This window comes from Rhinolophus sinicus, chromosome 5 (assembly GCF_057876585.1).
Source record: "Rhinolophus sinicus isolate RSI-liver-muscle chromosome 5, RSI-T2T, whole genome shotgun sequence".
Taxonomy (NCBI): Eukaryota; Metazoa; Chordata; class Mammalia; order Chiroptera; family Rhinolophidae; genus Rhinolophus; species Rhinolophus sinicus.
In genome coordinates this window covers 2,783,233-2,808,489 of record NC_142505.1, presented here as the reverse complement: position 1 = coordinate 2,808,489, position 25,257 = coordinate 2,783,233, and the positions used below count along the sequence as shown (strand labels likewise).

General features: G+C 43.4%; 1 protein-coding gene and 1 pseudogene across 6 annotated transcripts in view; one reads left to right on the top strand and one right to left on the bottom strand.

The window, feature by feature from the left end:
- CNTN4 (contactin 4) overlaps positions 1-25,257 on the bottom strand; it is a 769,881-nt gene that overhangs the window by 559,093 nt on the left and 185,531 nt on the right. For 5 of the 6 annotated variants that reach the window (XM_074312213.2, XM_074312211.2, XM_019749139.3 and 2 more), the window contains one exon: positions 17,649-17,704. The exons of the other annotated variant lie outside the window; for it this stretch is intronic. The gene's annotated coding sequence lies outside the window, so the exon portion shown is untranslated. The remainder of the gene's footprint in view (positions 1-17,648; positions 17,705-25,257) is intronic. 6 annotated transcript variants of the gene reach the window in all.
- LOC141567204 (complex I assembly factor TMEM126B, mitochondrial pseudogene) overlaps positions 10,107-25,257 on the top strand; it is a 31,714-nt pseudogene continuing 16,563 nt past the window's right edge.

Genomic DNA, 25,257 nt, shown 5'->3' with positions numbered 1-25,257 from the left:
GTTTGGGAGTCACAGAACTTAGCTGTCGTCACGTGATGATCAGGTCTTAGCTGTGGGGCCCTGAACCAGGAAAGTACTTGAACATTCCTGAGGCCTGTGTTTCTGAGGACAATGACCCTTGCCTGAGAGGAAGCAGAGACGTGGCGTGCTGAGCCTGGCACTGACCCTTGGTCAGTGGCTGTGAGCTCTGCCTGCGAGGGACGCAGGAGCCATTTGACAACGCTTGCTTCCTCCTTTAGCAACACGCGAGTGATGTCTGATCACACGGCCACTGAACACCTGGCTCTCTGGGGAAAGGGGACAGTTGGACATTTTACACGAGAGAGAATCCGCCAGGCCTTGACCAGTTCAGACACAGATGCCCACAACCCCCCATCACTCAAGTACTGTAAGATGTACTCCTGTAGAAACTTAGAAGACAACACCCTCCGATTGTCTTATTAGGTTGGTGCAAAAGTAACTGCAGTTTAAAAGGCAAAAAAAAAAAGCAAAAACTGCAAGTACTTTTGCACCAACCTAATACTTCAACTCCAAGTGTGAATCTCATCACACGCCCTCCCTCTCCTGCTTGAAAGTCTTAAAACGCTCGTCTTATTTTTAGAATGAAGTCAGAACTTCTTTTCATGGCTTCCAGGACCTGAGGTGGGTCCAGGCCGTGCCGGGGGCTCAGCCGTGCTCCCTAATGGCTTAGTAAGGAGCCATGCCTGACGCCTGCTGTCTGTGGAAGGCACCGAGCTCTTGTCCTCCACACCTCTTCCCGTGCCACTCCCTCTGCCTCCAATTCCTCCTTGGCCTGGTCAGCTCTGACTGCTTCTCCCTTTGTTCTGTTTAAGAGGGACGTTCACGAGACCTTGCTCAGGCCCTCCCATAGTTCTCAGGTCACCCTGACCCTGCGTGTCCGCTGATCATAAAACGCGTATCTGAATTATACATGTAATACACACTTACGTAACATTTAAAGCCTTTCTTAGATCCCAGGGAATCACAGACCTGATGGGAGCGACGCCTGTGTCCACCGGCTCCCTGAGCGCCCCCGGTGCCTACCAGTAAGTTCCGTGCTCACTGCACACTCACGGGATGACGTCACTAATGCTACAGTCACACAGTATTAGGTGAGAAACCATTTCTTCAGCTCTTTTGTCTGAAAACATCATTTTATCAAAGGTTCACTTTCGTTTCATAGCAGAGCATGTAATTTCCAGCCTAATTACTCAGGTTATTACATTATAGTTGCATAAGCACACGGGTTGATTTTCTTTCTACAGTGAGGCATAAATGTATGAACTAACAAGGTCAAGTCGCAAAATGGCCTTCCGCTACGACAGAGCAGGGCTTCTCTACCTTGCCACTGCTGACACGTAGGGCCCACGGTTCTTTGCTGGGGAGGAGATCGTGTACAAAGCAGGAGCCTCACCATCGTCCCAGACTCCACCCATTCAGACACCAACAGCACCCCTCCCCAGCAGACATTGCCAAATGTGTCCTGTGTGACAAAATCGTCCCTGGCCGAGTGCCAATGACACAGCATCTGCATGAAAACACAATCTTTGTTCTGCATGAGGTGCGATCCCAGGTGGGTGGGACAAGCACAGGTAGCAACAGTGAAAGAGACTCAGACCAAATGCCGTTACATTTACAGAAGAACCTCTCCCGTTTCCCGGATCCGGCATTTCATACCGTATTGTCGCCGCGAATTCTGCCAGGGCCACAGTAAAGGCAATTCCGTCCCATTATGAGCCGCTTGATGAAAGCAGCCCCGCATGCAGCACACCCACGGCAGAGCCCAGTGTGCACTCACGACCACACTGTGAGCATTCAGGCTGGTCTGCCACGAGGAAACGCAGCTCCACACCAGCCTTTCGGGAGGTAAACGCCTAGCACTTCGCAAGTTCTTTAAAAGTCAATTTCCAGCATTATGGAAGACTGGGTTCACGTCTCATTGGGCAAACACAGAAGACTGGAATACCAGGAGAATTATATTTTCTCATGACTTCCAGTTCAATGAAAGATGAAAGAGGATTTCTTTTTTTTTTTGGAGCGAGGGGTGGGGTGGGGGGACGGGGTAGGGGGAGAGACTCTAAAATTTTCAGAAACATTATTGAACTGGAGAGTAAAGTATTTTTTTGCTGTTGAAAACAAGACGATCCAAATGGATCATGTGTGTTGCAATCTCCTGCTTCCTCTTCATCATCCTGTTCCAATGGCACCTCTCCTGTGACGTTTTCCATATACTCTGTGCTCCAAAGAGGCCAAGTGTGGTCACATCTGCAGTGGCTACCTACTCACTGGGTTTTCACTGTGCTGTTACTTGCCTTACGGCAGGTATGTCTTTACCAGTACACTGCACAGAACCGAGAATTTGGGAAGACGCCCAAATTATCTGTCTAACCAGTAAATGAGACAGCAATCAAATATACATGATTTAAGCACATGCTGGTTTGGGTCTGTCTCACTCTTAAGAGAGAAAATGATGATTTGTTATGGATCTTACTGATAAAACGCCCTAAATGTTTGCATAACTTCCATCAGGAACTGTAGCCCCTAAGCTGTTAGTAACAGACATAGCATCATCCAGAGAGGGGTCCTATGGCAACACGGGACAGTCTGCATTGTAATGCCTCATAACATGCATGACACATCACAGGAATGTCACAAGTGTATTCCGTTCTCTGCAACCAGACAAGAAGCCCGGCTCTAAAAACTGAGTTGACATCATCTGTAAACTCACGTCCAGCTAATTAAATGGTGCAGCTCTGACAGATGTATGATACATAAAAATAGTCCCCATTTCACTACGTCCGAAGGCTGCTGTGGGTGGATTAAAACCTCACAAATAAATATTTACTATAATTTAGTCAGAGAACTTGATTATTTGACTTGGATAGAGTGAAAAGGCCCAAAATGATTAAGCGACGTGATGCGAATATAACATATTCCGAAAGCCACTGGTAACATCTCACTGCAACTGGAAGGCAGACAGACTTACCTCTCCTTAGGGTGCAGGTAACTGTGCACAAGAAAAATGCGCACTTTTGCATACAAGCCCTATGATGAAACCAGGCATATGCTTTCATTCATCATATACGCTGGTATTTCATAAAAGGAACTTTCTCTGTTTGACAGTAACTATATTGGGATAAACATAATTTATAAAAAACTCCAATAGAGTAGTTCCTTACATATAACCAATGAATTGATACCACTAAAATCATGATGGCTGCAGGAATAAAAGCAAGGATGCACTTCCGTTCCAATGGTGTTGCCTTTCTTTACCATCAGCTCCCATCCCTTAGAGCCAATCGTGGAAGCAGGGGTGGGGGGGCTCGATACAGCACATCATGGACAATCATGTTTAAATGGTTCTGGAAAGCATACTCTGTCATTTTTCTCACAGCAATTTACCCTATTAATCATTCAGTTTTAGTTACAATGAAAACTTATCGAGTCATCAAGAGTGTTCTAGGTGCCAGAGGTAACCAGAGAGAAGGATGTTTTGTTACGGCTTATTCCTAGTGTATTAAATGCCTCAGGGAATGAGGAGACTATCTGCTGAGTGCTTCATATGCCAAGTACTGGTTAAGCCTTTTAAATAGTCTGCCATTTCATCCAGATTACCCCACGAGGTAGATGTTACCATTTCCTTACTGTAAGTGCCAAAACGGAGCCTCAGCAGCAAGCTTGTCCCAAGGTCACACAACTCCCCAGGCACGTTGCTACTCAGACTGTTAAGCGGACTGTGACATCCACCTGGAACATACAGAAATACTGTATCCTTTTTATCCAGGACCCTAAAGATAAAGCTGGTAGAAACTGTTAGAAACCCAAGGAAACAATCTTACTTCAGCAGACTTTCCCTCATCCACACTAGAGAAAAATGTTGCATGGAAGGTAAACAGATGTTCCCAAACCACAGATTATGTTACATAGTAGGTGTATTGATCACACACTAAGTGTAGAAATCATGCTTCGTGCTACATAAAAGACAGCAGAGTTATTTTAAAAACCTCTAACTGAAATATGATACATTCTGTAGAACATTCTTTCAGAAGTATATTGAATATCACAGTATGCTAAATTTACAGATGTCCCAGCATGATACCACATACACATAGGATTGAGAAGATGATGGTTGTTTCTATTTATATAGTTACTCAAAGATAATCTACATGCTGCAGGATCATATAATTGGAATTTTAGACTATTTTGCATTGAGAGAGGACAAGGCCCCCGCCCTGGAAAGGTCCATAATAAATCTGAGTTTGATTGTCATCGGTCCCCTTTAGCCCAAGTTCCCCATCTTGTTGCTGAAAAAAATACTCCCAGCTGTCAAAATTTTAGTATCAGTCAACAATCTCTCTGCATCCTTTGCAAAATCTTGGCTGATAAATAGATAAATCTGCCTTCTGGGTGTATGTTTACGTTCACAGTCCCTGCTCAAGCTGAAAACCAGGCAGTGAGAGTGAACCAAGGCCAGCACACAGTCATTTTTACCAACCTGAACAAAAGAGTATGGAGTCAATATGATAAATATGACCGTCCCCGAAGGGGGTAGAATCAACAGAACTGAGTTTCTAATTCCAGATCATGTCCTGAAGTAACTCACCTCCTACCCTGAGCGAAGTTCCCGTCGCTCAGTTCTGAAAGTTAGGACAGACTCTGCTGCTCTGAAAAATCCAGTGTTTCTGGAGGTAGAAACAGAATCTTCACGTCACTGCCACTTAAAGCAGGGTCCGCCAACCACCTGGACGAACCTTCTTACAAAGGAAAGCACTCAGGCTCTGCCCAACCTTCCGGGAGCAGAATTCATATATATATATATATATATATATATATATATATATATAGTTTTTATTAGTTCGGGGAATCTTGCTTAAAAATGCGAATTCTGACCACTACAGAATTCGCATTTTTAAACACGATTCCCCAGTGATCTGTGGGCATTTTTGAATTTGAGAAGTACTGGTCTAGGTCTCAAGTTGTGATAAGACACAGGCACATGCCCTGTGGTCTGCATAAATGTGATGGTCTGGACAGTCCTGGAATTTCTAGTAAAAAGAGGCAAATCTTTAAAACGGTTCAGATGTGTCTTGTAAAATATTACTCGGACTTAGTTCAGAGGTAGATGTCACAAAAAGGCCACACCAAACGACAGCATCTGCACCCTACCCTTTTTTTTCAACTGTACAGTACTTTGCCGTAATCAGTCCCTGACCGGGCTGGTAACCAGCCCCGCTCCCCTTTCAATCGCTGGACGTGGTGTAAACAGTCTTCCACTGGACGTCCTTGGAGTCAGGATTAGCATTCAGGAAGCGCGGGGTGAAAGCAGGCGACTGTACCCAGGGGCGCGCTGGAAGGCAGGGAGGACTGGCTCCCCTGGTGGCAAGCGCGGGTATTACACATCGGCCCGGGGCCAGCCCAGCCCTTGCTGCAGTGAGTTACAGGAGAAGTGAACACCCACAGAAAGCTTTGGACTGTCTGCCAAGCCTCTGGCAATAGTCTTAGAAAAAGCCAACACCCAGAAGCCCGGCTGAAAGGCAGTCCTGGTGTCTCCTCACCCCGCAAAGTAACAGGAGCGGGGGCTTTACAATCTGTAAAATTTCAGATTAGGACAGAGTCTAAACGAGACCCGAGTAAGGCAGCCGGTGGGCCATGTTACTCCAGGGCTAGGATGACCGACTTTAACTGACTGCATGCTAACATAGAAAGAAGAACCTGTGAAGAGACGAGGAAACAGTGCAACAGGCACACAGACACACAGACCACAGGTCCCAGAAACACAGAAATGTGTTCATGCCTGGCCTGTCAGCTCTGCCTTTAACCTGGCAGGACTTCCTCACTGCAGGTTCTGGGAGGTGCTTTGTATTTTTCCAGTAAACTAACTGTTTGGCTGAGCTAGTTTAGGGGGTCGGGGGGTCTCTGCTTCTCGCAACTGAGATTTCTTTGGCCAAGACACTCATGCCCCGTGACATCGTAGCCCGTGCCAGCGTATGTCTATTTTTAAAGACCAAACGCCCTGAAATAAAATTGTACTTTTGGCTCTTCCACTGAATCACATGTGATATTAGGCAAAACGTCTCTAATTCTTTACATTTCTGTATTTCTCCCCTTAAAATATGAATACAATTCCATTAGGAGGCCGAGGCCCAGAGGTCATAAATTAGGACAAAGGCTAAAGCTACTTGAGAAATTGGCAAACCATGCACAATTCAAGGCTCTTTCTAAGCAGATGCCAGCTTGGGGGCACTCGGAGCTGTGCCAGCACCTTGAAATAGCTCATCCAGCCTCTGAGGCTGCCCAGCCCCTGACACAGCAGGCGCTCTCCACTGGAGCCGGTGACTCACTCGTCTTTCATCTCCCCTGTGTCATCTGACACAATGTATTCCCAAGACACTGCCTGCTGGGAAAGCTTCTATTTCCATGGTAGAGCCTTTTAATTTGTATTTTCCCCAAATGGCTTATGTCTGCTTGTCAAGTGGGATTCTCACCTCACTTGGAGCTCCTGGCTCTTTGATAAGGAAGAGCAGGCTGGCAAGGAGAGCTGGCATGGCACAGAAGCCGTGTAAGCAATCAACAGCTTCTTTACAGCCTAGTGAGATGTTCCCACTGCGCCAGCCGATAGCGTCTCCACAGGAGCGTCTCCTGCTGGGAGGAGCATCCGGGCCTTGAAGTCCCTACTACTATTTGCCACCTTGTGGATGGTAAGTGTTTGGGCTGCAGCCAGCGGCTGACATCACCCCGGCGGGTGCCTTTCGTGAACCGTACGTGCAGAACCCCTCACTGGTACTTACTGGTACTTAGGGGTGAAGAACATCTGACCCCTACCCGTCTGTAGGAATCTCAACAGTAATTATGGATCCCAGCCCAGGAATCAAGATGGACTTGACTTCGAATCCCAACTCTGACACACAATTAACATGAAATACTGGGAAACTTATCTAACGCGCTAAACTGCAGATTCTTTATCAAAGAAAAAGAAAAAGGAAGAAATGTTAGATGCTACCTTTGGGTTGGTTGCAAGTATCAAAGAAGAAAGGGTATTTATAAGGATTACGAAAGTGCCTGATCCATCAAAAGTGCTCAAATCTGGAGGCTATTTTGACCTTTATCATCATCGAGTGAGGACTGTGTTAGCCTTTAAAGCACGTGAATTCTCATGCTTCTGTTGAGTACAACTAAATGTCACCCCGTCCTTTTTGCGGATGTAAGATCATCCTCCTCTGTCCTGGAGGGAGAAAAACTAATTGTGGGAAGTAAACTCTCCCCACTGACATCAGCAAGACTCCCAGTGTCGTGCAAACGGCATGAGTCTGAAAATGGAGACTTTTGGTGTGTGTGACCGTGTGACTCTGCACAAGTCATTAAACATTTTGGAGCCTGAATTTCTTCAACTGTGAAATGACAGATTGGTCCTGGGTTTGACCTGGGCCCCTTTTACCCACGGTGCGTGTTCCGGGAGTTTGCTCCTTCCAGCTGTGTCAGTCAATGGAGACCTAGTACTATATCGCTCGCTGTGGAAGAAACAGAATTTGGGCTTCCGTAGTCGGGGTTTGCAGTGAATTCTAGAAGGGACTTTAAAAATACAGAGAGTTACTAAGACATGGAATTCTGACATTACACAGAAATAACGGTATAGGCTGGGCAATTCCATTTTAGGCCAACTCATGCTTTGGGAGGTGTTCCAACCAAGATTGGTTAGGCTCGGCCACGGCAATCCAGGACGGCCAATGGCTTCACACATTACAGTTTTATATCTTTCGCCCACAAAGTTGGGTGCCATTTCCCCGCTTTGCTCCCCACTTTTCTTTGGTACAGTTGCTTTGCTCAAATTTCCATTGGCTAAGACATCTAGATAGTTCTGGATTAAACTGTTTATAACTAGATACTGTTTATAAGCATCAACTAGATACTGACTGAGAGCTATTCATTCCTAACTATTTCATGACCAGAAAATTAATAAAGAGACATGAAGAGCGATTTAGGCCCTCTGTGAAAACCAGCGTTAGGAGTACCTTGCAGAAAGGCCCACCCCTGGAAGTCACTCGATTCCATCCTTTACTTAGTCAGGCAGAGCTATTATGTCTTTCTCTTAAACCCGTACACATATCTCTACAGCAACTGCCAGTCTCTTTTGTTCAAAATCATTAACGTTGAGACAATTTGTCCTTGTGTATTTTGATGCTCCTTTATTCCCCTGTTGTCAACCACTTGGTGGTGGTTCTTATTCTGCTCTTTCTTCCCCTGGGGTACAGATGAGGTTAAGAGGATTACTCAGCAGCTGTGTCCAGCACCTGCTCTACAAATCCGAGGTTTTCAAGCTCCTAAGGATCTGCCGGGGACACCTTAGGTTCTGTCATTACCAACGTGGCTAATCCCGCACTTCCCTAAAACCTGGCTTCCACATACCTTGAAGAAAGCTGCAATTATGGTTCTCCCTTAAAAGCTTGCTTCTTCTTCCAGCAAGGATCCGGTTAGCTTTCATCTTATCTCTAATCTTTTATTTCAAAGGTGGATTAAATGGTACAATACGCAGGACCACTTCTCTAAGGTACATTCAGTCCTTGACTTTTGAGACAAGTGCCTGCCTCACTTCAAAACAGGTCTTACAGGGCAGGGGAGTTTGCGGTGACCCCTCCATGCCCTGCCCCAGCAGCTCCCCAGCAGCGTCTTAGCATCCTCCGGGTGCAGCATCCTTTGTCCTCTGCAGATAAAGCTGGCTGCTGTTTCCTTGGCATCTCACTGCACTGGTCCCCACGTTTAAGTGTCTTGAATTTCTCTCGCTTGTTCCGGGTGGCTTGTGCTGATGTGCTCGGTGCATCGTAGCGGTCCATCGCACACCACCTGACGTCTTACTCCACCGTGGATCTCCACGTCATCCAAGTTCACACGTGTGTGACATCAGAGCTGTACTAACAGTTGGCAACCAGTCCCTCAGTCCCACCAAGCTCAGGTGTTTAATAAATGTTGTGTAAAATCTTCAGATAGAGGTACCATCTGTATTATATTCCTTAAAACTTACATGGCTAAAACTGAGCTGACAGCAAATGACTGTCCTTTGGGTAACTTGCGTTAGTGCGTCTTTGAAGGCAATGCACAAATCCTGGGAGTCTGTGGTTTGCGGACCGTTTTTAAAGAGGAGACTCAAAAAGGAATTAAGTCTGTTTGGGGTGATCTATGAAGTTTACATTTCTTGATTACATGTGCAATTAGGAGGGCGATTCTGTACTCAAGGTTCTAAAGACTTTGTTTTGCAATTTTGACAAGCTACCATATGTCTGAATGTAAATATGACAAGATAAAAGCGCACGCTAATTTCTCTTTTCTGTATGATGACAGCAATAATGCAGGCTTACTTTGGAAGGCCTCTCAAAAAGTATTTTACAGTAATCAATGAACACTTTATGCTAATATTACGAGACCCTTATGATAGCAGAACAAATTTCATTCAATCCATAGGTTTAATAAGACATGACAATTCTTTACACAACTACTTACAATTATTATAAACCAAGTGGGGTGAACACACGATTTTTGCACTAGTGTAGGTTGGAAAGAATTCTGGTAGAAATCACTGAATAATTCAATATTAGAATATTAGCATGAGACAAGTTATTTCCTAAAAACTTGTCAATCCTAAACCTGCTTAGCTTAAAGAAGAGAACCCATTTATCTAAGGCATCAAGTCCCGATTTCTTATTTCATAGACGGGAAAACAGCCCAATGCAGTTTGACGATTTCTCTAACCTCACAGTTGGTCATATCAAAGTGGAAAAAAAGACACGAGACCTGATATGCAGTCTGTTTTTTTTTCTCCCCATTAGTTCGCATAGAGACATAAATCATACGGTTACGAGGTCCTTGTGGCTAATGTAACCTGAGCACCTGTTCTTAAAGGTTAGGAAGTTGATGCTGGAAACGTCTAGTTCTGAAAACTTGATGGACTTGGCTAATGTAGCCCAATGACCACCTACAAATACAGAAAATAATGAATAAAAGATAACGAAAGCGATAGTTTTTTAAAATGGTGCCAATCTTAAACACACGAGCAGGAATTCTGAGCAGGCATAGGAGCAGAGGAGCAAGACACGTGACATCGCTCAGCTAAGGCGATGGGCCTGGGCCTTGTGATGGCGCTGAGGGCAGGTGAGCCGGGCGCTAGTATTAGACATTGTGCCACAGAAAAGCAGACCATAGACCCCAGAATAAAACATGGATCCCCTAAATCCATGAGAAAAAAATACTAGAAACACTATGCCAAGTCGCCGTAAGAATGGGTACGGAATTTTGCTGTCGGCCCTGGGCTCAGTGTATCCCCTTTAAGAAGCTGAAACCCCAAGTTTTGCTAAGCCTTAGAATATAATCTAAATGTGTATTACTCACAAAGTGTAGGAAACTAACACCAAACCTGGTCAGGAGCCCTTTAAACCCAAGAACCTCAGTACAAGCAGATACAAAACCCGCTTAGAACACGCTTTCACAACATAGGGTACATATATTCCCACAGGGGGTGAAAACAAAACAAAACAAACAAACAAAAAAACAAACATTGGCTCACAATATAAAATTTAAAACTAGATGAGGAAAAACAAAAAAACTACCACAAAAAGAATCAGCTGAGACAATAAAGAGAGCATGCAATGTAATTACTAGAATAAAAGATTACAAACAAGTATAGAAAATAAGAGTGTGTAAAACGATTATAGATAAAATGAATTTGAATCCATAATAAAACAGAACATTATGATGAAAGAAACACAGAAGGATAAACCAAATAGAACTTCTGGAAATTAAAAATAAATAAATAAATAAATAAATAAATAAAATAATAATAATAATAACTGAAAAATATAAAACCCAATGGACATTTGGGGTTACAATTAAATGCTTTTCACAAACACTCTGGTTCTCCTTGATTTCCAGGCAAACGTCAAGACTGTATTTGCCCTCTTATTTCCTTGCCCTCTTCGGCATCATCCATGGCCATGTGGCTTCTTCTGCCAATGAAATGTGAGCAAAAAGGACATGTGTCCATTCTGGGAAGAAGCTTTCAGGCCTTGATCATGATCCCACAGGATCTCTTTTTCGTCAGCAATCGTGGCATTACACCCTGACGTTGAGTCCACCAACATGGGGCTCTGAGTAAATATAACGAGCAGAGCTCCCATGTTAACTTGGCATCTAACATGAGGGAGAAATAACGTTTGCTGTTTTAGCCCATAAGATTTGGGTGTTGTTTGCTAGTGTAGCATAAACTAGGTATCTTGACTACTACAAAATGTTAAATAGCAGAGTAGACACCAAGGAAGGAGGAATTTAAAAACTGGAGTAGGAATCTGAGGACGTTTCCCAAAATGGAGATGCAAAGAATCAGAAAATATGAAAGGATAGGTAGGTGTTAAGATAGGAGAAATAAATGGTCCAAAACACATTTAATTATATATGCAGAAAAGTGCAACAGAAAGCAATGGTAAGGGTGTCAATATTCAAATAAATGATGAATAAGAATTTCCAAAACTGAAAAAAAGAAATGTGCCCTCAGATTGAAAAATAAAGTATCAAAGAGAAAAACTAAAAATAAATGCATAATTAAGCATATCATAATGAAAATGCAGCACTCTGAACACAAAGAGAAAATCTTAAAAACAAGCAGAGAAAAAAGAAAAGATCACATAAAAGATTATCAATTCAGGGGGAAAATACTGTCAACTAGGAATTCCAAATCCAGCTTAACAGTATTCAAACATAATAGTGACAGGTAATATTTCATGATAAACAAAGATTAAATAGTTTCTCATTAAGAGGACATATGCTAAGTAAAAGGAACTTGAACTCAAAGGAAGTGCGATGCCAGAAGCAACAATGAACAAAAAATTGGAAAATCTATATAAGTTAAGCCTTGATACCATTACACATAACAATAATAATTACTAATTGCAAGAAAAATAAAGTTGAACTAAACTATATATACAACGATAACTTAGAACTTTGAGTGGCACACTTCGAGTTAATTTTTTTTTAGGCTTTTATTGGAGAACATTACTAAATTTGGTACTGCTAAGTTTGAATTTTAAGGGAGTCTACGAAAACTGGAAATAGAGTAAGCAATCCAAAGTAATAGGAAGGGATATTGGAATAAAGAAAACTCAGTGCGTTAGAAGGCAGGAAGGATGCAATATACAGAAACCAAAGGCTGACACAAAATAGGCAGACACAAAAAAACAAACATAATATATGCAGCTATCTAAAACCTGACACAAAGTAAGATGGTAGAAAGGATGTTAAATATTTCAGGATTCAAAATAAGTGCAAGCAATTCAACTCCCTCGATAAAAGAGAGAAAAACAGATCACACAGAAAAACATAGCTACGTGCTACTAACAGGAGACACACCTAAAACGACATGGAATGGTTGAAACCAAAAGCAGGACAGAAACCCCAGGGAGCTAGTAATTTACATAAAGCAGGTATGGTAATATTAACATCCCATAAAGTAAATATCATGTCAAAAAACATCATGGAGAACAGGTCTCATTCCGTAACGATCAAAGGTCAATTCATGCAGCTGAAGGAAATCAGATGGCCACTGGTGACCGGCTGCCCCCCTCCCAAGTCACACCAGTCAGCAGTGACACTGGACCATAACCGGTGCGGCTTTATTGTTGTATTCTCTTCCTGTTCTTCACAGGACCTCATGCAATTTTAGGATTTTTACTTGTTTCTTATGTCCCTCCTATTAGATGTTAAACTCAAAATTTGAGGGCTCTTACATATTTCCTTTGCTGCTGTACCACCAGATCCTAACACAGATGCTGGTACATCATTAGAATTGAATAAATACTTGCTGAGAGAACAAATGACCCACAGTGTCCTGCAATCCCAGCATTCACCAGGGCGTCAGCCCTCCCACTACCCACAAGGAAAAGCACAGAGCAACTGGGTCAAGTAGAGCAAGTCACATAGCCATTTTTTCATAATTAAGGTTAAAAATGTCTGCTAAATGTCGTAACTTCTAATAGACTCCACTGCATCACTCAATTATCTTCTCTAGTCCCACAGTGTGATTTTAATTTCAATTTTCAAAGACAAAGACAAAAGTAAAAAAAAAAAAATCTCTACTATATTCTAAAGGAAAAGAGTCCTAAGTAATAAAAATGATGGACAATTGCTTATTTTCTGGTCAGCAGCAGCTTATGCCGCATTCAGAAGCACAAGCACAGGCACATTTTTAGCGCCAGGCTGGGTGCTGTACGGTCCTGACTGACATCACCCAGCACAGGTAATGCCATCTGTGGTCTTCCCAGAGAAACACAGGGAGAATAAAAACCCTGTTTCTCTGGTAAATATGTCCCTACTATAGCAAAAGTCCCACGGGGGCTCATTAAATTCATCAAGTACAATAAAAAATTCTACTCATTCTTTTCTTTTGGGGCAAAATGTCAGCAAAAGAAAAGCCGATCTTGGGACAGTTGCAAGGCCAAAATTTGAATGAGATGGCCTGATATGTACAACCAGATAACACCAAGTTCCAAACGATCAATGACGGAGGGCCCGTTTTGCGACTGGCACCCACGGTAAGTATTTGACATCCGTTCTTCCTAAGTCTTAAAATAACCCCATAAAGTGGCTATTAGTGCCCTCACTTTACGGTTTGAAGCATCTGAGGCTTAAAGAGGTTGTGACTGAAAATATTTGACATATGAACCCGTCACCATCTGACCCCCTCCCTCGTACCCTTTATGTTAAACCGTGGGCCTTACTGTTAGAACTCTGACTTGGTCTTTGGCCTTAGAGGGCATGTGGGACTTTTAGAAATGGTGTGGACTGATATGAATGGCACCCCAGGGTCTGTTACATTCTCTAGACACCACATGTGAAGGAGAAATTTCATCTTCCTGAAACATGCATCCTAATCTATTGCTTTATTGAGATATAGTTCACATATCACAAAATTCACCACTCACTGTGTAACTCGGTGGTTTTGGGTCTATGCACAAGGTTGTGCAACCATCACCACAATCTAATTTCAGACCATGCTCTTCACCCCAAAATGGGAACCCTGCACCCATCAGCCGTCACTCCACACAGTCCTCTCCCCTTTGTTCCTGGAATCCACCACTACACCTTCTGTCGCTACAGTGTTACCTGTTCTGGACATTTAACATGAATGGAATCATACGTCATGTGGCCTTTTATGTCTGGCTCCTTTTGTTGTCATATTTTCAAAATCCATCCATGTGACAGCATGAATCAGCCCTTCATTTTCCTAATCTATTTTAATTAATACCACCTAACAAAAGATGGAAATTATTTGCAGCAATCCAGAGAAAAAGAATGTCACTGTCTTCTTCCATTTTCTCCCTGTGTGGAGTGTAGACTACATTTTATGGTATTAATAAAGCAACTTTACATCACGCAAGCCCACACCGCGTATTACAGTCTCCATTGTACAGGTGGGGAAAAGAGCCTCAGAGAGACTCGGTTATTTCCTGTAATATCGGAGCAAGGACTTGAGCTCAGGACTCTGAACACAAAGCCAAAATTAGTTTCGCTTAGTTGATGGATTTATGATGGGAACGCCTAACTGGCCTATTCAGCCGGTGAACCTGCGGCCTTTGGTTCACCAGAGACGGACTCTTAGGATCTAAGTTTCCACAGCCCGTCAATTCAGATGTCTTCGTGTAGCTGAGGATACTGACCGCAAGTGCCTGTTGGGGCACACAGGCAGCCAATGATGTGACATGATGATCACGGCTGTGTAACCATCACCACGACCTAATTCCAGACCATGCTCACCACCCAAAAGGGAAACCCTGTGCCCACCGGCCATCACGCCACACTCTCCTCTCCCCTGAGTCCTGGAATCCACTAAGACACAAGTAGAGGGAGGTTGCTGGTGGTCCGTGAAGCCTTCCTGCCATCTGGGAATGCAAACCCAGGGGAGAAAGATACTCTGATTTCTTCTTGGAGAATCTGAAAGTCATCATTATATGTGAAGGCTAATGTTTAAGTGCAGCCAACAAATTAAACATTGTTTTGCCTTTTGAAATTACAAACAAAAGAAAACAAGAAAACAAAGGCAAATGCATGACCAAAATAACTCTGTTTGCAGGCTGTTCTGATCCACAGGCTACCATCTTTACAACTGGTGCTAGAGGACAAAAGACCGGGTGGGGGGTGAGGGGGTGGGGGGTGGGGGGGTGGGGGGGGTGGGGGGGGTGGGGGGGGTGGGGGGGGTGGGGGGGCGGTCCCTCCTTAATATGGCCAAAGAAGGACCACGGAAATTTGAGGGATCTGACCCCTGCATTCCAGGCTTAATTTTGGACATCTCCAACAACTTCAACTTTGAAAGACAGAGGAGGAACCAGAATAGGGAAGAAGTTGTTAGGTCCTCTGTTTGTCCCATGGATCGTGACCGACAACCGCCTTAGTATGTGTCCTGCGAGGTTCTAGGGACACCATGACGTAAAGGAAGATACAAGCACTGGTTCAATGGAGCCACAGTGGGAGCGGAAGATCACCAAGCAAGCGAGGACAGAACGATGTCATTACCATGTCGTTGACATTCCCCTTCTCACCAGAGGGAAGCCTCGCCCAGGCAAGAGAAAACATGAGAGGCTTCCTGGAAGAAGTGAGTTTTCATTTTGCAATAAAATGAGTTGACTGAACAAGACAGAACAAGAGAGCAGGGGAAAGAGAACAAAATATTCCAGGGAGAAGGAATAGAACAAACAAAAGAAAGGGAAAAGATGCCATATTTAAATAATTTAAAGATATTTGGACTGATGGAGCATATTTTGGAAGGTGGGGATGGGAAAAAGAAATGGAGGCAGAGAGATAAGTGAGGACCAACTTACACCGAACATCCTAAGCCATGTTAAATACCTAGGAACTGAGGCAAGGACAACAAAGACGATGGAAGACTTACAGGTCCTGTGGTAATCTGATTAGATTAGGCAGTGATTTAGGAGCTCACCCCCACTGCCCTAGTAGGGTGGACTGTGCGTAGATGAGTCTGAGCCGGTAAAACAGAACAGAAGTTAACAGCAAGTATGACCACAGGCAGAATTTCTTGGAATGATGCCACCACCGTGAGAAGCAACCTGGCTTCTGCTGAAGAATTAGTGACCACGTGGAGAAAAGGCGCCCCTAACTAACCTGCAAGGCAACCCCAAACCCATGGCACTCCTGGTCACGACTGGGAGAGTCTGTCCCACAGCAGGGGACCCAAGCAGCTGACCCGTTACACTCCGCAGGAATAATAAGTGGTCATTGTTTCCAGCCATTGCGTTTTAGAGGGGTTTGCTACAGCGTAATAATAGCTAATTGGTAAAACAAACACACAAAAATGCTTACTCCATCTTGGCTTATGAAAATCATCTAAGGATCAAGTGAAATAAACTTTTTAAAAATATTTTTTAATTGAGGGTGCTGGAAACAATCTTCCCTGAGAGTAAAAATCACAGACTAATATTTACGTGATGTCATCAGTCCATGTACTGTATAATAGTATTTAATTTTTATCTTGCTTGGGAGATAAGTTGGCCATCAAGAAATAATTACTGTATCTTTTAAAATAATTCAGCATTGTATTTAGTGTGTACCAATGGGATGAGAACTTCGTCCCCCACCACTTCCCGTGTTAGTATTTTCCCCACGCATGCGCAGGTAGCCAGTTAACTTTACTATCACCCATGTCATGTTTCAGGGATGGACACTGTTATGGATGAACTATGTCCCCCCAAAAGATATCTCAAATCCTAATTCCCACCGTGAATATGACTTTCTTTGGAGAAAGGGTCTTTACAGATGCAATCAAGTAGACATGAGGACCTACTGGATTCGGGAGGCCCTAATCCAATGGCTGGTATCCTTATAACAAGAAGGACATTTGGACATAGACACGCAGGGAAGAGTCCAAGTGAAGACAGAGACTTCAGTGATGGAACAACAGCCCAGGGAACACCCAAAATTGTCGGCAACCACCAGAAACTAGAAGAAGGAAGGATCCCCCGAGAGCCTTCAGAGGGGTGCCTACGCTTTGACTTCACACGTCCATCCCACAGACAGAGAGAATAAACCACCCCGGTCAAGGCACTCTGTTACAACAGCCTCAGGCCACTCACAGATACCAGTATTACGTCTTTAGAGCTGTATCTTTTATTCAGGAAAACCGTGGCATAAGTGTAGACACTGAGTGACATTATTCCTGTTTTATCCCTAAACAGTTTCACCTCTCAGACACGAGTATTTGTAGGACCAAGTTACATTAATATTTGTGTTGATTTGACTGATAAAATGTTCTGTCCTGTAAAACCATTTGGCAAAAGTGCAACATTCTTTACTTTATTCCCAATACTCTTTCCACAATGCCAAATTCCTAAGTTTCTGAATTACCAAATTAATCTGAGCCACAGAAAAGCTCCCACAAGTATCTTCCTCCAGAAAGACGAGGGAAGGTCTCAATTTCCTATTTTCAAGCATTAATTTATATGACTTCACTCCCTTCATTAACCTCAACCTTACGAAAAACATCAGAAATGGTCTCAGGGTATCAATGAGTAAGGAAGGGGACTCCATGCTTCCACAGACACTAAGGCTGTCAATCAGCGAGGAGGTACCTGTGAGCAAGCTCTTCCCGGTGGGACGCTTACCTTTTAGGGCAGTTATTGGGGCCACATGCTGGGGAGTTGCTGAAGGTCACTGATTCCTAGGATACAAAACACAAATAAACAAATAAGTACATTTTTAAGTATACGTGGGCTTACATATAGCTGGTGCTTAACTCTTCCATTCTCAAATTAAATTAGGCAGAAACGAAATCCAACACAGTTGGTGTGGATTTCCAGCTTGAAGCAATGGCTGAGATCAGGGCCAGGACGCCAGGCCCCTTTCTCTGCTCGGCCTCCCACTGGCTGTATGACTCGTGACATGTCACCACTCTAGGCCTTGTGAGGCCCGCGTCATAGTTTGTGGTGTTCAGATTCAATAAAAGAGACTGTATCCTAGAGGGAACGTTACAAAGGGTTTTCTAATAATGAAATGTGAGCAATGAACAAGGGGACACCCTGTAGTTAAGTGAATACATAAAATGAGGGTAACAATAAAAAACCAAAAAACAAAATCAAAACACCTCATCCCATAAATATGGCATTGTATATTCTCTTAAGGTGATGTAGTTAAACTTTAATTGGAAAATGAGTTTTGCACCTGAGAGTATTTTTCCCTGAAGCGATAGTTTTTCCCTTTAAGGAAAATGTATACACAATGTTACTTAGAATAAGTGTATATACTCATGTTTATGCATGTGTGTGTATCCTCTAACCGAGTTTCTACTGTACATAACTTTACTTCTGAGTAAAATAACTGTCTTGTAATATTTTTAGAATGGAAATTATCACTTAATGTAGACATACATGTAGATTGGCCACTCTGAAAAATCTTTAATTATAGAAGTCTAGCCTAATTTACGTTTAAACATAGCATACTTGATTGGGATAGAAATATTTTCTTGATTAGCCATAAATACTTAATCACTTAAGTTTACGATATCCCCTGCTGGGTAGTATAATAATTTACCACTGTATTAAGCACCTACTTTTACTTCCAGGTTAGTAACAAAAATTCCCAGAAAGTAAGGAGCAGATATGTCCTCTTTATATCGCTAATATATTCAGAAATGTATTTTTTTTCTGTCCTTTTTTACCTATGCCCCCAAAATAAAGGGCCACAAATGACCCTGATGACTGCAAAACAGTATTTCTTATGAATAGAAAAAACCCTATATTCAGCTTACCCATGAATCCTACACGTGTCACCACTTGTACTGTGATATGGTCAGTCACTGGCTGTATGCATGTAAGCTGGCTACAACAGTTCAGTATGTATCTCAGAGCCGCAATTTGTTTTTCTTACATTAAGGATATGTACTGATAGGGTAAAGCTCAATTTACAGCCTTTGGCACCATTTGCAACTCCAGTTTACATATCAGTAACAATAATTAAAATGACAATAATAAAAATAAAACTAATGAAACTTTGGTCAAGGTTGCATGGGACAGTGGCCTGGGATGACATATCACCTCAATCAGTTACTAGGCATGCAACCTTCCACAATTCATTGATTGCTCTACACCTCAATTTCACCTATAAAGTGGGCATGATAACACTATTCAGCCTCAAAGAACAACTGAAGATTAACAACACAATCTAGGTGTTGTGATGCTGCACTAGTAACATGGCAGGAAACAGCGGTCAGAGATTGTCAGGCATTATGCTCAGTCTCATGAAGGATGACTATACACATGAAAAGCAAAGCCAGCACCTAAAAACAGCACGTACTACCAAATATTGGCCCATTGTCTAAGACACTTGGCTCTAAATTCATCCCTTTGATTTTTGGAATTGCTTCGAGAGGGAACCCTCACCCCAGTAGTACATTGATCGGATTAGGTTAGGTGCCTTGGAGCAAAGAGAATGCGAAGCAGATGGGAGGGGTGGGAGTGAGACGAAATATCTGGGACTTATCCCAAGGAGGCCGATGAGTCAACACCTGCTTCTTGAAGACCCTGCCACTGAGAGCTCTTGGGAAGGGCCACTCTCCGTACTATGTGATTCAACCTACTGGCCACAGCCTGGTCACCACCATTGAATACTTGAACCACATAAAGCTCGTAGCATCATTCTCTTGGAGGTTCTGAACTATGACCCTGAGGCATGTCAAAGTAGAATTACTGGCACAGATAAACCTAATGAGATAAACAGGGAACAAAAGACCTGTGAAAACCAGAGTTGAGATGATACATACCCTTACGCCTGATCCCTCTAGAAATGAGGGACTGAAAATGCAGTAAGAGGGTGAGAGGTTAGTCCCCAGAGGGTCAGGTTTTACCAAGCTTTCTGGCATAGGGTCTCGGCAGCCCTTCTTCTTACAGAAGCGAGCGGTGTAGGTTTCTATACCTCGCAACTAAATGGTGGCTGGTGAAGAAATGAAACCACTGATGGCAAACTTTCCGTGGGTAATATGAAGTCTCAGCTACGTGCCTTAAGAAACTGAGGGAAACATACAGATGAACAATAGAACATACAATCAAAAATCGCCCCACGACACTATCTATGTGCAAGGAAATCTCCATATTCAGATATTCCTGGCTCATGAACAGGAATCACAGTCAGCTAGTTGCTCCTTTACCCAATTTCCCTGAAAGTAAGACCCAGCCGGACAATCAGCGCCTATGTGTGTTTTGGAGCAAAAATTAATGTAAGACCTGGTATTATATTTTATATTACATTATATTACATTATATTATATTATATCATATTATACCCAGTCTTATAGTAAAATAAGACCGGGACTTATATTAATTTCTGCTCCAAAAGACGCATGAGAGCTAATTGTCCGGCTAGGTCTTATTTTCAGGGAAACATGGTACTAGTGTTGACCAATAGATTTTATATTTGAATTTATTCATTTACTCAAAGAAATTAGGAAAAGAAACAGAACAAGGTCCCTAGCTTCATGGGGTGGCTATCAAAATAAAACTACTATACTCCTCCCCCCAAAAAAACAAACAAACATCATCAAAATGAATATGAAAGATTAATAGACCATTCTTTTTGAAATAATCCCTTTAACAAAACCGCAGTATTTCAGGATCGTAATGGATCGTGTGCTCCTGTCATATTCAGCATGTTTCCAGCATGACACTAATCACAGTACGTTTATCACCGACACCGCACAAAACACAGGTCTTCCTTTGTGGGAAAATCAGTACCTGTCTTATCTTGTTTTACTCTTCAGCTTGAAGCTGCAGAGCTTAGTTCAACCCGGTCCAAAGCATTTGTTCTCTAACTGTGTGCAGACTGAAGGAATGAAACCAACTTAAAAATTAAGTTAAAGGGATATGCATTCCCTGTAAGTCCTGTTTCCACAGCACATTTTCATGACCGCTCTTAAAGGCCTAGGTAGATACTGAGACGTTCTTGATTTTATAACTAGGAATTGTTTATTCATTTCTCATAGGAAAACAAAACGTTGAACAGACATATTCTTATCAGTGGACAGAGTGATTTAACTAAAACTTTCCGTCTCAGATGTGCCAACACAGGCAGAGATGGATCAGGTAAATAGATACTGAATTCTAATCCTGGAAAGGTAGAAAGAACATGGGAATTATTCCTGGCCACTTCTGAGCTGTTTTACACAGGGAAAGAAAGACGCTGTGCATCCATCATCATCGGCTGCACAATAGCCTGTCTCTGGCCAAGAGAGCAAGGAAAGGCCTTCATTTTGTCACCTTTTTTAAGTTCGGCTTCCTTATGTATAAAACGAGCATCATCACTGCATTTCCACCACACACTGTTTCGGTGAGGCAAAATGAGGTCATCCATGCCAACAACAGTGCCCAGTGCAACGTATGCACAAAATACTTACTTATTCTGAAAATCACTGAAAATTTATTACATTCTCCAATGTTACATCGCTATCATTTATCTACTATGATAATGGTTTTAAGTTATGGTTAAATTTTAGTTATGGCTTCTATTATAAACTCCAAAAAAATCCCACGTGGGAAGAGATAGGAAGTGAAGACATGCACAGATGAGAAATGGATGCTTCTCCCCAGGATTTCTGAACAAATCCGCTGGTGTCAACCTACGTGCACTGGCTGTATTCCAACACAAAGGAACCGGAACCCACCAATGACTGCAGAGAACCTGGGCCCAAAGCCACTCTGAAGAGGCAGCAGGTGGCAAGGCCTGGTCGAGAAGAATGATGTTCCTCCAAGAAACAAGAAGCCCTGATCCAGACCTTCCCAAACACCTCGGAACTCAAATGGGGGTTTGTCATTTCCTCAGGACAAAACAATCCTTCCCAAGTGACAAGTAAAAGCCTGAAAATAATTGATGAAAATTTTCAAAAAAAAACCAGATGAGACCTATTCAGTTCTTTCTGTTCTCGCTGACAGAGGACCCGAGACTCGTGGGGACAAGGGTGATCTCACTTCCGGTCTCTTCCACTTTCACTGGCGTCAGACCTGTCCTACCCAATAACACATGGTTTCAAGTCTCCATGATCGCATGTCACCTCCTGCACACCACACCCTGAATGAATCAGCAGGTAACACAGGGAGGGGCTCCGAAGGCAGAGGGGTACCTGAGCTTCACCACGTACCTGCTAGAGGAACGTGGGCAAATTATTTAATCCTCACCGTTTCCGTTTCCTCAGCTGCAAAACAGAAACGATATTAACTCCCTGGCAAGATTCTTGGGACGATAACACGAGAGAATGTCTGAAAATCACCTGGCCTATAGCAGGCGCTCAGTAAACGACAGCTATTATCACAGTGCTAGAGCATGAAGGGTAGCTGGCACACAACCACTGTCCATGTTCTAGAACGGCCTCCCATGCAAAGGGCTGTTCCTTCCATCCACCCTGCTACACTGACGTTAGTGATGACACTTTCCTTCACCGAATCGCCCATTTCCCATGAGCTTTACTTCCTTCACAGGTGGTTAAAGCCTAACCCTAGGTTTCTGTGGGAGGGAAAGGTCAGGTGACATTAAGTTATCCTTGTTTATTTCCAGAACTTCCACAAGCTCTGCTGGACATAATTTAGTATTAACATTCCGGTTCGTAAACTAATGAAGAAGAGATTACATTTCAACGCATTTTTCAATGGGAGGTGGGATGCGTTTCTAGTCAGGCTGTCTGGCTACAAGCTGACACATGTCATTTGCTCCTTTTATCATTATTGCGACAAATAATGTCAACCACAGAGAACACTAATGGGTCCCCCCACACACTCAAAGTGAACAACAGCCTAACATGATGCAGAACAGGCTTGAGAGTTATTAACAGACAATCATATCCTCGGGACTTTCCCTGGGCGCCATAACTGGCACTGGGAGGATATGATTATCTCTCGATAACAAGGGACCCTGCAGTTTCCGCAAAGTGAGGGAAAAAAGTCATTACTGTAGAGAAATGGGTTATTTATTGTACTGAAGCATAAAGCTGATATTTAAGCTGAGAATAGTGGCCCTCCCTGAGATGCAGTGTCACACAGTGAGGAGGTTTCCTGGCAAGATCACACAGCCTCGCTCGCCTTGGAGATTCTGGTTTCAAGAGCCATTTTCTGGAAGACTAATTTCCGGGGTCTGGACTACAAGATAAACGAAGCTGGGAGATGCTTCAGAGCCTAGAGATCTGCTGAAGGCAGAGGAGGCTGGGGAGAGGAACCGGCATGGCTCATGCTGCTGTCAGCTGTGAGGTTAGAAATGTGGGCTTCGGAGCGTCACACACTGTCCTGAGGTAACACAGTGAGGGCAGCTCACCGGACGGGCTGCAGACAGATGTTCCCATCTCCAGGAGGTCCCCAGACAAGCTACCCATGACATCATGCGGGCTTAGAATCAGGAGAGCAGGAGAAAGAACTGGCACTGCTCCCAAGAGGAAAACGTCGTCCACACAAGAGCTCTTTACGCAAGGGTCTTAATCAGCAAGAAAACTCTACTCACCTAAAACTACTCAAAACAGTGGTATTTTATGATCTCCATAACTCACACACACAAAAATATGGCCAAGATACTCTTCTTGAGTCTCCATTTTCTAATCAATAAAATGGGTAAACAACCTCCTGAGAGTTACTGGGGAAATTAAACAAAATGTCGAGTCTGAAAGCCTCCTGTAATTTACAAAGCACTCCGCATTTGTAGAGATGCTAGTAGAGAGCATATAATCATTATTTTAGTGCCCTATGCTTGGAACTGTACTTGGCATAGTAGCTCATACGATGCCATTCTCAAAACGTCTGAAGTCTTAAAATGTGCATAAAGGTGTCGTCATTTTAGGAGTTTATAACAACAAAGAGCCCGAGGTTCTATATTTCTAAAGCAGAGATTTTCAACCAGAGGCAATGTGGGGGCAGTCGGAAGGCGTGATGGAGATCATAATTGGGGGAGGGAGAGGCATGGACTGGGTAGATGACCCGGGAGCTGCTGAGCCCCTCACAACGCACTGGGCCCTGTTCGATACAGGCACTACAGCCAGCGCTGAATTCCTAACTGGAAAGACCCACATCAGCAGGGGTCCACATCCACTGTGCTGTGGGAAGTACCTCACCTGCCTCCGCAGCCCAGGAACGGAGACGGGAAACAACTCTCCTCAAATTACTAAAGCCCATATCCAAGTGTAGGCTTTTGAGCCCCTTACATTTTCACTAAGGGAAATGATCAGACTTGCCTAAACTCAATTCTACGTTTCCCAGGGGGAAACCCTAGGGGACGTGTCTATCTGTTGGCTGTCTGCAAAACCAGACTACGGCATTTCCAAGGGTTCACCGTTATCACAAAAAACCGGCATGGCTTTTTTGTGCCAACACATCACTTCCTTTCTAAGGAATGCAGTATGCCGCCGCCTGACGTTCCACAACAGCCTACTCTGTCACATTTGGTGACGTGACATAAAATACGCTGGACCCTTAGAATGCAGCATTTCCTATAGGAGCACACTGCTTATCTGAGTTTTACCAAGGGAGCGGGAAGAAAAGCACATACCTTTATGTGCAGCGAACAGAACACAAATGAAATGGAACATAATTCACCCAAAGCGACTCTGGAATGCGAGAGCCCAAGTACTTCCATGTGTGTAATCTCCTACACCCTAAGAAGGAATGAGGCAGAGTAGGGTTCAGACTCCGATCCCCACATTCCAGCGGAGTGCCCGTCAGCAAATGACTTCATCTCCCTGGGCCGTCCCTTCCTCACATATTAACTGAAGGTGTGAATCCCAGAGGGGTTTTGGAGGGTCACAGCTTTTGAAAATGTGCTCATTACACACTATTAGTGTTATGCTCTGACCATTTGAATTTAAATCTATGTGTATGTATTGTATGCTTCTGTAAATATTTATATATATTTATTTTTACATGCATGGCCATTTCTGGCCCACTTTCTTCCATTTATGTTCTTGACATAAATGTTCCTCATACCCACGATTAGTTACAATACTCTTTCGATTGATAGAGCATGTTGGGTAGACAACAGTGGAGACGGACGGCAGCCCTGTTAGGCGGCGTGACCGTGCTGTGCAAAGTCCAGAATGTGAGAAGGGAAATTGCATGTGAGTGATGAGATCCAAGAGCCCGGAATGGGGGTTCCAATCGTGAGCCCTGCTTTTCACTGGCAACATCTGTTTTCCTGCTCCCTGGCGGGGGCCCCCCCCGAGCTCCTCCACTACTCCTGAGAATATGCACCACTGTC